The sequence below is a fragment of the Salvelinus sp. IW2-2015 genome, linkage group LG33 (assembly GCF_002910315.2).
Source record: "Salvelinus sp. IW2-2015 linkage group LG33, ASM291031v2, whole genome shotgun sequence".
NCBI lineage: Eukaryota > Metazoa > Chordata > Actinopteri > Salmoniformes > Salmonidae > Salvelinus > Salvelinus sp. IW2-2015.
Window position 1 is genome coordinate 25,126,067 of NC_036872.1, and position 12,361 is coordinate 25,138,427.

A 12,361-nucleotide genomic window follows, 5' to 3' on the forward strand; every position below is an offset into this window, starting at 1 on the left:
ATTATAGACCTAATTAAGTTTTTCTTAGACAATAAGGCAAGAGCTGTTTTCTCATCTCCTCATTCTGCTGCTGCCTCCGCAGCATTGTTCTCAACACCATTATGCACATTGCAACATTGTCTAGGAAAAGGCGCCAATTCAACAGCACACTGATGTGTTTCAGAGCCATGGACAGTGACCGCTATCCAACGAGGGAGAAAGCGCATCTGTTATAAAATATAATTTTTATTAGTGTTGCAGCATTGTTCTAATGTAATATAACCATATACAATTTCAGTAGCACAAGTCTTAAGACTGATGGACTGCGCCATTCCCACGGCCTCCACAATGGACCAGTCCACTCAGACGCGCGTGAATCAGACAGGTGTCTTGTATGCCATATTATTATTTAAATGTTTTGCTACTGCCCGACTTAAAAAATCTGTCGACAAACAGCCTATCTAATTGTACACTACATGGGGTCAGCCCTAGGTGTTTATTAACATGTCAGTGCTTTTTTTATTTGATTGGTTGCCATTTAGGTTAGGCTAATTGATCTGAGAAACGTGCATGATGTAAAGAGTGTCCGTCTTATTACATTGTCATACATTTCATCTCTAGCCTGTAGGCTACAGAAAAGGCCACATACTCTTTCTACCATATCCATTATCTGATCAATTATTTACAGTGCATTCGGAAAGTATTCAGACCATAGCTGTGTTTGAATACCCATACTAACATACTGTATAATAAACTCAGTAAAAGAAACGTCCTCTCACTGTCAATTGCGTTTATTTTCAGCAAACTTAATGTGTAAATATTTGTATGAACACAAGATTCAACAACTGAGACAAACTTAACAAATTCCACAGACATGTGACTAACAGAATTGGAATATGTGTCCCTGAACAAAGGGGGGGTCAAAATCAAAAGTAACAGTCAGTATCTGGTGCGGCCACCGGCTGCATTATGTACTGCAGTGCATCTCTTCCTCATGGACTGCACCAGATTTGCCACTTCTTGCTGTGAGATGTTACCCCACTCTTCCAACAAGGCACCTGCAAGTTCCCAGACATTTCTGGGGGGAATCACCCTCGGATCCAACAATTCCCAGACGTACTCAATGGGATTGAGATCCGGGCTCTTCGCTGGCCATGGCAGAACACTGACATTCCTGTGTTGCAGGAAATCACGCACAGAACYAGCAGTATGGCTGGTGGCATTGTCATGCTGGAGGGTCATGTCAGGATGAGCCTGCAGGAAGGGTACCACATGAGGGAGGAGGATGTCTTCCCTATAACGCACAGCGTTGAGATTGCCTGCAATGACAACAAGCTCAGTCTGATGATGCTGTGACACACCGTCCCAGACCATGACGGACCCTCCACCTCCAAATCGATCCCGCTCCAGAGTACAGGCCTCGGTGTAGCGCTCATTCCTTTGACGATAAACGTAAATCCGACCATCACCCCTGGTGAGACTGTTAGGTTCTTATTTTTCAGAGTAAATAACCCACGGATACTAGAGAACCTTTAACCAAGTTTAATTCTTCCCAAAGGTTCTGTACAGCTGTATTCAGACACCAAAACATTTCTCTCCAACACAGTTATATACATCCTACTTAAGACACGCCTTCTCTCCAATCCTTACATCTTGTGGTTCAACAGAAAGAGGGTAACAGGATACCAAACCCTTATTACTCGCTTAAGGGAATCTGTCCTCCCCTCCTGACCTCAACCACTCCTTCATCTAATCCACAGATGTCCATCTGTCTCAACACGTTGCCCTGCTCCCATCACACAACACATTCCAACACATTCTACAGCTATCTGTCTTTCTACAGAGACCCAGTCTCTTTCACTCCTTAATATTCTATGCTTCTTCTCTATCATTTATTTAATATCTCAATGTTCAAAATGTCGAATCCAACAAGACAAAACCGCGTCTCGTCAGTGAAGAGCACTTTTTGCCAGTCCTGTCTGGACCAGCGACGGTAGGTTTGTGTTTTGGTGTTTTTCAGAGTCAGTAGAAAGGCCTCTTTAGCATCCTAAGTTTTCATAACTGTGACCTTAATTGCCTACCATCTGTAAGCTGTTACTGTCTTAATGACCGTTCCACAGGTGCATGTTCATTAATTGTTTATGGTTAATTGAAAAAGCATGGGAAACAGTGTTTAAATCCTTTACAATGAAGATCTGTGAAGTTATTTGGATTTTTACGAACTATCTTTAAAAGACAGGGTCCTGAAAAACTGACGTTTCTTTTTTTGCTGGGTTTACATACTATATACTATTAGTTCATTTTAGTATAGTGTAAACTAACGGTATCCTTTCACTTGAGCGTACTAGCACTTCGCCTGTCTACCGGAAGTTGATGCTTTTGCTATGCAACCTCTTGCTAGCTATTTAGCATAAGAAGTTACTAGCTAGACCAGTGGTTCTTAACCTTGTTGGAGGTACTGAACCCCACCAGTTTCATATGCGCATTCACCGAACCCTTCTTAATTGGAAAAATTAAAATAATTTTTCAAAATTCAAAACATAGGTATATATTTTACTGGTGCACAAAATGAACCGTGCATCAACATCAACACCGTGTGTTCAAAGAACAAAATCATCAAAACATGATTTTCACACAAAAACAAAAACATAATAATGAATATTTACTGCAAATCAGTGTGACTTCTGCTGTTGCCTTTCAGAGACCAGTTCAGAATGCGCGGCTTCACCTTGGCAAGTGCCACTCTCATGTCATTTTCGCAACAAAGTCTGTTCCTTTTCTTAGTTTTTATTGCCAGCATCCTCGAAAAGGATTGCTCGCAAAGATATGTTGTAACAAACGGTATGAAAATCTCTAGAGCTTTCTTAGCAATAACAGGGTACGTTACCATATTGTTGACACCAAAACGTTGAAAGCGTTGTTGTTCTGAAGAGTTGCTGTTAAACGTGGCTCTGCTGAATTTCAATGATTTCATCGAGGTATTCATCATTGACATCTGTTGTCTCAACACTAAACGTGAACGGCTGTCTCACCCATGCTGGATATGACTCTCTTGTAAGGAAGATCCGTCAGGAGACTTTGCAAGCTCATCTAAGTGCGTGGCAATTGCTTGCTTCAGTTCCACAGGTACAGAAATGTCTCCGTTTCCAGATACATCTTCGATCTTACTTACACAGTCGTCTAGCAGGGAAAGTTTGCGAAGTTATCGTTCTCTGTTCGTCGTTTCCATAACGGTAGCTTTTTTTTGAAAAGCCTTCAGGTTTTCCTCCGCTTCGATGATGTTGACTCCACCGCCCTGCATCTTTTGATTAGAGATGATTGAGAGCTGCGAAGATATCAGCCATGTACGCTAAAAATGAGAATGAACTCAGAATTTTTGAAGCAATCTGCATGACAATGTTGGTGCTCTTGCAAAAACAGGGCTAATTCCACACGCACGGCAAAAACACGATTCAGCACCTGTCCCCGGGGTAACCACCGAACGTTTAGAATGGTACAGAAGTACCTCGAATTCAGAGCCCATTTCTTTACACAGCTCACTGAAGATGCGGTGCCTCAGAGCACTAGTTCGCACATAGTTCACGCATTCCACTACAATTCTTAATACTTCTGCCAGTTTTGGAGGCAAGTTTTTGTTGCCAACGCATGCCTGTGCAGAATACAATGCGTAACAATGATGTGTGGTGCATCGGCTTTCACTTGCGCACCAAACCAGACTTTTCTTCCCAGCATGACTGGAGCTCCGTCCGAACAAACTGCAGAAACCATATCCCACGAAAGATTGCTGTCTTTGAAGAAGTCATCCACAAGTTTCTTCACATCGGCTGCCTTATTTGTTGTTGTAAGAGGCTTACAAAATAAAAAAATCTTCCTTTATCACGTCGTCTTTCACATAGCGCACGAATACAGCAAGCTGGCTTAGATTGGAAACGTCTGTGGTCTCGTCGAGTTGAAGGCTGAATTTTGCCGGCTTGAAATAAGATCTGCAACTACTTGAGCCAAGATGTCTTTGCTCATGTCCTCTATTCTGTCGCTGATGGTGTCATTTGAAAGAGGAATTTGGGATAACTTAACTTCAGCCTCTTTTCCCAGCATGATATTCGCCATCTTCAACACAGCTGGTTTTATGAGTGTTTCACCAAATGGTGTGTGGTTTGCCCTGCTTTGCGATCAGGTAAGCAACTTCGTACGATGCTGTGAGGATCGGTTTGTTGATGGGTACAAAGCCGAGAACAGGCAGAGTAGCCTTTTCATCGAATCTGGCTCTCTTCACCTTGAATTCAGCGAGCGTTGTGTTCTTGTATTTTCCATCTCCATGCAGCTTAATTAATTAACTCTAACGAGTCACAAACCCGGATCCGGGATCCCCCCCATCAAAAAAGCTGACTAGCATAGCCTAGCCTAAAGCCACAGGGATATCATATAATAAAATGTTCATGAAATCACAAGTCCAAGACACCAAATGAAAGATACACATCTTGTGAATCCAGCCATCATTTTCTGATTTTTAAAATGTTTTACAGGGAAGACACAATATGTATTTCTATTAGCTAACCACCATAGCAAAAGACACAACTTTTTTTTCCCACCATTTTTTTCCTGCATAGGTAGCCATCACAAATTCGACCAAATAAAGATATAAATAGTCACTAACCAAGAAACAATTCATCAGATGACAGTCTGATAACATATTTATTGTATAGCATATGTTTTGTTCGAAAAAATGTGCATATTTCAGGTATAAATCATAGTTTTACATTGCAGCCACCATCACAACTCTCACCAAAGCAACTAGAATAACTACAGAGAGCAACGTGAATTACCTAAATACTCATCATAAAACATTATGAAAAATACACAGCGTACAGCAAATGAAAGACAAAGATCTTGTGAATCCAGCCAATATTTCAGATTCTTTAATTGTTTTACAGCGAAAACACAATTTAGCATTATATTAGCTTACTACAATAGCCAACCACACACAGCGCATTGATTCATGCACGTTAGCGATAGCGAAACCAGCAAAAGATATTACATTTTTCACTAACCTTCTCAAAACTTCATCAGTGACAGTCCTATAACATCATATTACACAATACATATATTGTTTGTTCGAAAATGTGCATATTAGCGGCACAAATCGTGGTTATACAATGAGAATAGTAGCCCAACTGCCAACAAAATGTCGGGAGAAATCTTGGGAGAGGCACCTAATCTAATCAATAACTAATCATAAACTTGACTAAAAAATACAGGTTGGACAGCAAATGAAAGATACATTAGTTCTTAATGCAACCGCTGTGTTAGATTTTTAAAATTAACGTTACTACGACATACAGCGTGCGTTAAAGCGAGACTGCACCGAAATTAATGGCGTAATAGTAGTTTTACATTTTTCAACAGAACAACGAATTAACATCATAAATAGTTCTTACTTTTTGATGAGCTTCCATCAGAATTTTGTGCAAGTTGTCCTTTGTCCAGAATCATCGTTGCTCGGTTGTAGATTGTCGTCTTCAACTTAGGAATTAGCAGCAAACATTAGCTATGTGGCCCAGACGTGCCCAACTCTTCATAACGCAGCACAAAGAAAGCACAAAGAAAATTCCGAAAATCGCAATATACTGATATAAACTGATATAACTCGGTTTAAAATAACTACATTATGATGTTTTTAACACCTTTATCGAATAAAATCAGAGCCGGATATATCTAAGGCCTATAACGAGAGCTTTTCAGAATGCCATCCTGAGGTCTGTCTTGCGCCATGACGAACGTTGAAAAGAGTGCACCCCCGGTTCCAAGAGCCTTTATATGGCCTCAGATCTGCCTAGCAACACCATTCCAATTCTCACTGCTTACTGACATCTAGGGGAAATCGTATGCAGTGCATGTCGACTCATAGATTACATGCAAATTAATAAACTGACCCTGGAACAGAGTGCCCGATTTCAGATTTCTCACTTCCTGACAGGAAGTTAGCTGCAACTTGAGTTCTGTTTTACTCACAGATATAATTCAAACGGTTTTAGAAACTAGAGAGTGTTTTCTATCCAATAGTAATAATAATATGCATATTGTACGAGCAAGAATTGAGTACGAGGCAGTTTAATTTTGGAACGAATTTTTACAAAGTCGAAATGGCGCCCCCCTATTAAGGAAGTGTTCTCTTAGTTTTGCCGGTGCTAGACTAGAATTGCTCAACTTGGCATTGCAAATCATGCAGTTAGGACGCTGACTCCCATCACGTTCCGTTATACATGTGAATCCATATTGTACATATTCGTCCGACCACTTTCTTTTTTTGCTCGACATAGTAAGTATGAAGGGATTAAAATATTAAGAAAGAAATCACAAGACGTACCATCACGACAGTCACAAGTCGACTACTGAGCGCACCAAACTGAGACTGACTCACCGAACCCCTGGGGTTCGATCGAACCCAGGTTAAGAACCACTGAGCTAGACATTTTACGACTTCGAGTGTGTTCGTTAATTCAATCTGGAGTGCGCTCTGGGCGTTCGTAAATTCAGAGTGTTGTCAGATTGTCCATTCGTAAATTCAGAGCGTTTCACTCTCGGAGCGTTCAGAGCACACACTGGACGCTCTGGCCCAAGGAGTAAGGTTGATCCGAGCGTTTTGACCTCACAACAGCAATGAAGCACCCAAGCTAACTGGCTAACGTTGGCTAGCTACTTTTAGATACAAATGAGAGAACACCCCACTCTGACCATTTTACTCACCCTTGCAGAGCTGGTTAGGTTGTTTTCATGTTATCCAGAGCATTGGTTACTGTATCTGTGCTGCTGGCAACAATTTAATTACGCTTTTTTGCCGACGTTTACCAACTCCGGCCATATTCAACGGGTGTTGAGCGTTCGTAAATTCATCAGTTATTCTGCGCTCTGGCACACTCAGACAAGAGTGCTCTGAAATCGGAGTAGATAGCCAGAGCGAATTTACGAACGCACCCTTTTACATACTGCTGTAATGTTATGCTGCGGTTCGTAAGGGCAGCGTAGCTAACAAATTGTCAGCCAAAGTAACTTATTTGAAAAGTCATTACATTGCTCACCATTTTCTCAACATTTGTCATAATTAGTTAAAGCTATGAAATTGTCTCCGCTCTCGTCGGACTTTGGCTGCATATTTTCCGCCATTTTCTTGAAATCTGAAAAAGTTGTGAAGCCACACCCATTTTTTGAACAATTGTATTATGGTCCCTAAAATCATGTAAATAGTGTCCACTGCTTGTATTTTGGCAAATTTAGTACCACACCCGAAGTTTTGGCATACTAACTCTATCCTTACTATGACCAATAAGCATACTACATACTCAATTTATGTCGCAAATACTATGGTTAGTGTGGTTAGTAAGAGTATTCGAACACAGCTCATTACTTTTTCCACATTTTGTTACGTTACAGCCTTATTCTAAAATCCATTAAATAGTTTCCCCACCTCAATCTACACATAATACCCCATGGTAACAAGGCTAAAACCAAAAACGTATGTAAATGTGATAAGTATTCAGATCCTTTACTCAGTACTTTGTTGAAGCACCTTTTGCAGCGATTAAAGCCTCAAGCCTTATTGGGTATGACGCTACAAACTTGGCACACCTGTATTTGGGGAGTTTCTCCCATTCTTCTCTGCAGATCCTCTCAAGCTCTGTCAGGTTGGATGGGGAGCGTCACTGCACAGCTATTTTCAGGTCTCTCCAGAGATGTTCGATCGGTTTCAAGTACGGGCTCTGGCTGGGCCACTCAAGGACATTCAGAGACTTGTCTCGAAGCCACTCCTGCGTTGTCTTGGCTGTGTGCTTAGGGTCGTTGTTCTGTTGGAAGGTGAACCTTCGCCCCAGTCTGAGGTCCTGAGCACTCTGGAGCAGGTTTTCATCAAGGATCTCTGTACTTTGCTCCATTCAGCTTTTGATCCTGGCTAGTCTCCCTTTCGCTGCCGCTGAAAAACATCCCACCAGCATGATGCTTCCACCACCATGCTTCACCGTAGGGATGGTGCCAGGTTTTCTCCAGATTTGTTGCTTGGCATTCAGACCAAAGAGTTCAATCTTGGTTTCATCAGACCAGAGAATCTTGTTTCTCATGGTCTGAGAGTCCTTGGCAAACTCCAAGCAGGCTGTCATGTGCCTTTTACAGAGGAGTGGTTTCCGTCTGGCCACATAAAGGTGGTTTCTGTAGAGATGGTTGTCCTTCTGGAAGGTTCTCCCATCTCCACAGAGGAACTACGGAGCTCTGTCAAGAGTGACCTTCGGCCAGCTCTAGGAAGAGTTTTGGTGGTTACAAATTTCTACCATTTAAGAATGATGGAGGCCACTGTGTTCTTGGGGACATTCAATGTTCCTGAAATCTTCCCTAGATCTGCGCCTTAACACAATCCTATCTCGGAGCTCTACGGACAATTCCTTCGACCTCATGGCTTGGTTTTTGCTCCGACATGTACTGTCAACTGTGGTACCTTTATATAGACAGGTGTGTGCCTTTCCAAATCATGTCCAATCAATTGAATTTACCATAGGTGGACTCCAATCAAGTTGTAGAGAAACATCTCAAGGATGATCAATGGAAACAGGATGCACCTGAGATAAATTTCAAGTCCCATAGCAAAGGGTCTGAATACTTACGTAAATACGCAATTTTTTTGTTTTTGTATAAATCTGCAAAAATGTGTGTAGATTGATGAGGATTTTATTTATTTAATCAATTTTAGAATATGGCTTTAATGTAACAAAACCTAACAAACCTGACAGAGCATGAGGGGGATCTGCAGAGAAGAATAGGAGAAACTCCCCAAATACAGGTGTGCCAAGCTTGTAGCATCATACCCAAGAAGACTTGAGACTGTAATCGCTGCCAAAGCCACTTCAACAAAGTACTGAGTAAAGGGTCTGAATACTTATGTAAATGTGATTTCACTTTTTTTTGCAAAAAACATAAAAACTGTTTTTGCTTTGTCATTATGGGGTATTGTCTGTAGATTGATGAGGGGGAAAAAACGATGTAATCCATTTTAGAATAAGGCTGTAACCTAACTAAATGTGGAAAAAGTCAAGGGGTCTGAATACTTTCCGAAGGGACTGTATCTTGCAGCTCTAAGTCACATACACACAGAAGAGTGGGAAGTCTGATTTAACTTCACATAGACAATGGATAATTAATTAATAATGAGGTGGGCATATTATGATAAGGATATGTGAGTGGGATTCCTGTATATGCACAGCATGAATTATGAATTCTAGAAGCATTACTGCCAGGCCCCAAAATACCTTTTGCCCCAGGCTAAATAGAAGGGTTTGAGTTTACCACGTCATTCTCCTTCCTGCTGCCTCGGCCTATCATGTCCTCAGGGATCCCGTCTCTCCCCAGGCCAGCAACTGCCACTGCACCAGTAGGGGTTGTCTGTGGTTTGAGCTCTGCTCCAAAATCTCCGACAGCACCCCTTTCTGTGCCAAAAAGAACACCAGAGAAAAACACCAGGGGATTCAGTGGATTCATCCCTCTCCTAATTCCTGGGGCTTCATTTGGTGGATAAGGAAATCAACCAAGCGTACCAGCTTCCTAAATCTTTTAAAGCTCTAATTACGATTTGACTATGTTACATTGCGTACAGAAGATGGCTTATCTTTAGTGCATCAATATTTGACAGATTTCTAATATTCTGACTTTTTCCCAAAGTAACGGCCAACCATTATTCTTAACCTGTCACGAATGTCGTAATCCTCCTCGTCTGAGGAGGAGTAAGGATCGGACCAAAGCGCAGCGTGGTTTGATGAATACATACTTGATTTATTTAACAAAGACAAAACACTAAACAAACTTACAAAACAACAAAACGAACGTGACGTTATATAACGAAAGTGCAGACACAGGCAACCAACGTATAGACATAGACAATAACCCACAACCCAAAACAGGCTACCTAAATATGGTTCCCAATCAGAGACAACGCAAAACACCTGCCTCTGATTGAGAACCATATCAGGCCAAACACAGAAATAGACAAACCAGACATACAACATAGAATGCCCACACAGATCACACCCTGACCAACCAAAACATACAAAGCAAACTATGGTCAGGGCATGACATAACCCTAGTCATTTTAACTAGGGCTGAGCGATTAATGGATTTTGGAGGTCGGTTCGGTTTTGATTATTAAAAAATAAGTTTTCAATTTTGGTTTTGATTATTTGTGTTGATGCTCTAACACAGAATAAATCCATGAATAAAATCCCCATGATGGTAATGACTGCCCATTACTGCTTATCACTTACTAACCATAATTTATTCACAAAAACATTTCAGTTGTGTATATTACATTGGTTTTATTTGATGACTATTATTTAATTCCAAGTCATCTCAATAGAGCTGCTGCCTATGCTGTAACTATTTTGTAGTTCTTCAAAGTAAATAAGGCATACTTCTTTGACTGCTGAATACCAATTATCAATCACTTTGATCATGTATTTTCAGGTAGAGAAGCAACAGCTGCTCTATTTCCCCTCACAATCATGCATTCTTGTCTCTTCTGTAGCAGGTGTTAAAGAAACACAGACCGGACAAGTAAATGTGCAATGGATTATGGTCATTGTACTTAATTAACTCATTTTATGCACTAAATTATGTAGTATATTGGTCTGTTGGAAACTACAACTCCCTAGTACATCGTACAATTCAGGCTGGCTCTGAAATTGCGCACATTGAGCTCCACAGAAAACAACTGAACGAAATGGAATTCAAATAATTGAACCGATGTAGTTGTTTAAAAAACAAAAAATAGCCAACATTTTGGTTAATCATTCAGCACTAATTTGAACTCAAACTCAGTGGAAAACATGATCTTCCCAGTTAGTTTGATCCAGCATACCTTCATCTCTAGCCAAGGGTCCCAAATGGCACCCTATTAGCTATGTAGGGCACTACTTTTGGGCCCTGATCAGAAGTAGTGTACTACATTGGGAATGGAGTGCCATTTGGTACATAAACCTAGTCTTTCATAAAGTCATTATAACTCACCCACTGGCGGAGCTCCCCTACCCCAGAAGGTCTTTGAGGGTTCGATTCCAATGCCTCTGAACATGGACACCAGAGACGACCCCTGGCCTTGGATGGGCATGTCCACCTGCCAATTACAATATTGTTACAAGAGCTATGCGAGAGCCTAACCTGGGCTCAAATGGTATTTGAACAATTTTGAGCGGGCGGCAGGTATCCTAGAGCGTTGGGCCAGTAACCGAAAGGTCGCTGGTTCGAATCCCCGAACGGACTAGGTGAAAAATATGTTGGTGTGCCCTTGAGCAAAGCACTTAACCCTAATTGCTCCTGTAAGTCGCTCTGGATAAGAGCGTCTGCTAAATGTAAGTATGTCATCTGTCCTTGATTGAGCTTGCATTGAGTGCAATGGAACTAACTGAATAGTCCCATAAGCGCAAACCACCTTGAACCCTAGTCTGAGTTGGAGTTAGGAGAAAGACTTTACAAACCCTAAGTAACACAACACAAACCTGCTTGATTACTACTTCTACTTCAGGCCAGACTTGTGTGATAGGCTGACCTGGAGGACCTTGACCAGTGAGGCTCCAAACCCCTCTTGCCACCCCTACCACCGACTCAGCTGACGAAAGAAGCAGCCCTCTTGTGCGGCCAATCCCACCATCTTCTGATGTGGGCATGAGTATCCCCCTGGCGAAGCCAATGGAGGGCTCGCTCGTTGGGAAGGCACTCCTCTCCCATACTGCATTAGCAGTGTATCACCAGGGTTGATGAAACCCCTGGCTGGCTTATCTGACAGAAGTCCTCCCTCCTGCTGCTGCAGGCAAGTCATGTGGGAGGCTTAGGAACGAGGCTTGTTTGGATCCATTCCAACTAGCTTCTCTCACATTCAATGCTTGTGAGATGCAAAAGGACATATGGAAACTCGCTAAACCATGAAAATGCTCCAMATGGCAATATGCACATGTATTTTCTCATAATGAAAATACCTACTTTGCTAGTATCAAAACACTATGGAAAATGTATTATGACGGGGCAAAAGACAGGAGGCGACTTGCTGGGTTTGCTCAATGCCAAGGGCGCAACACTTGAGTTCACTCAGCAAGGCTCAGCCGCCAAGCCAAATCATGTCAGGGAAAAATGTGCAATATCAACACCCGAGAAAGCAACCGGTTGCCGCCAGTCGTGGATAGTTAGCCGGCTAACTAGTTGCATGTGTTTTTCCTCCCTAATGCTTCGAACACACCGACTGCGTCATTGCGTTTCGAAACACCAGAAGTACATTCATTTCCAATGGAACGCTGCGTTTGCCTTGCAGCATTGTGTTCTGTGTGGTGCATAGGTTCGATTTATCGAACGTATGCATCAA

At 41.8% G+C, this 12,361-nt stretch overlaps 1 pseudogene; it reads right to left on the reverse strand.

Moving 5' to 3' along the window:
• LOC111957550 (piwi-like protein 2) overlaps window positions 1-11,824 on the reverse strand; it is a 42,016-nt pseudogene extending 30,192 nt beyond the window's left edge.
• Window positions 11,825-12,361: the final 537 nt, after the last annotated feature.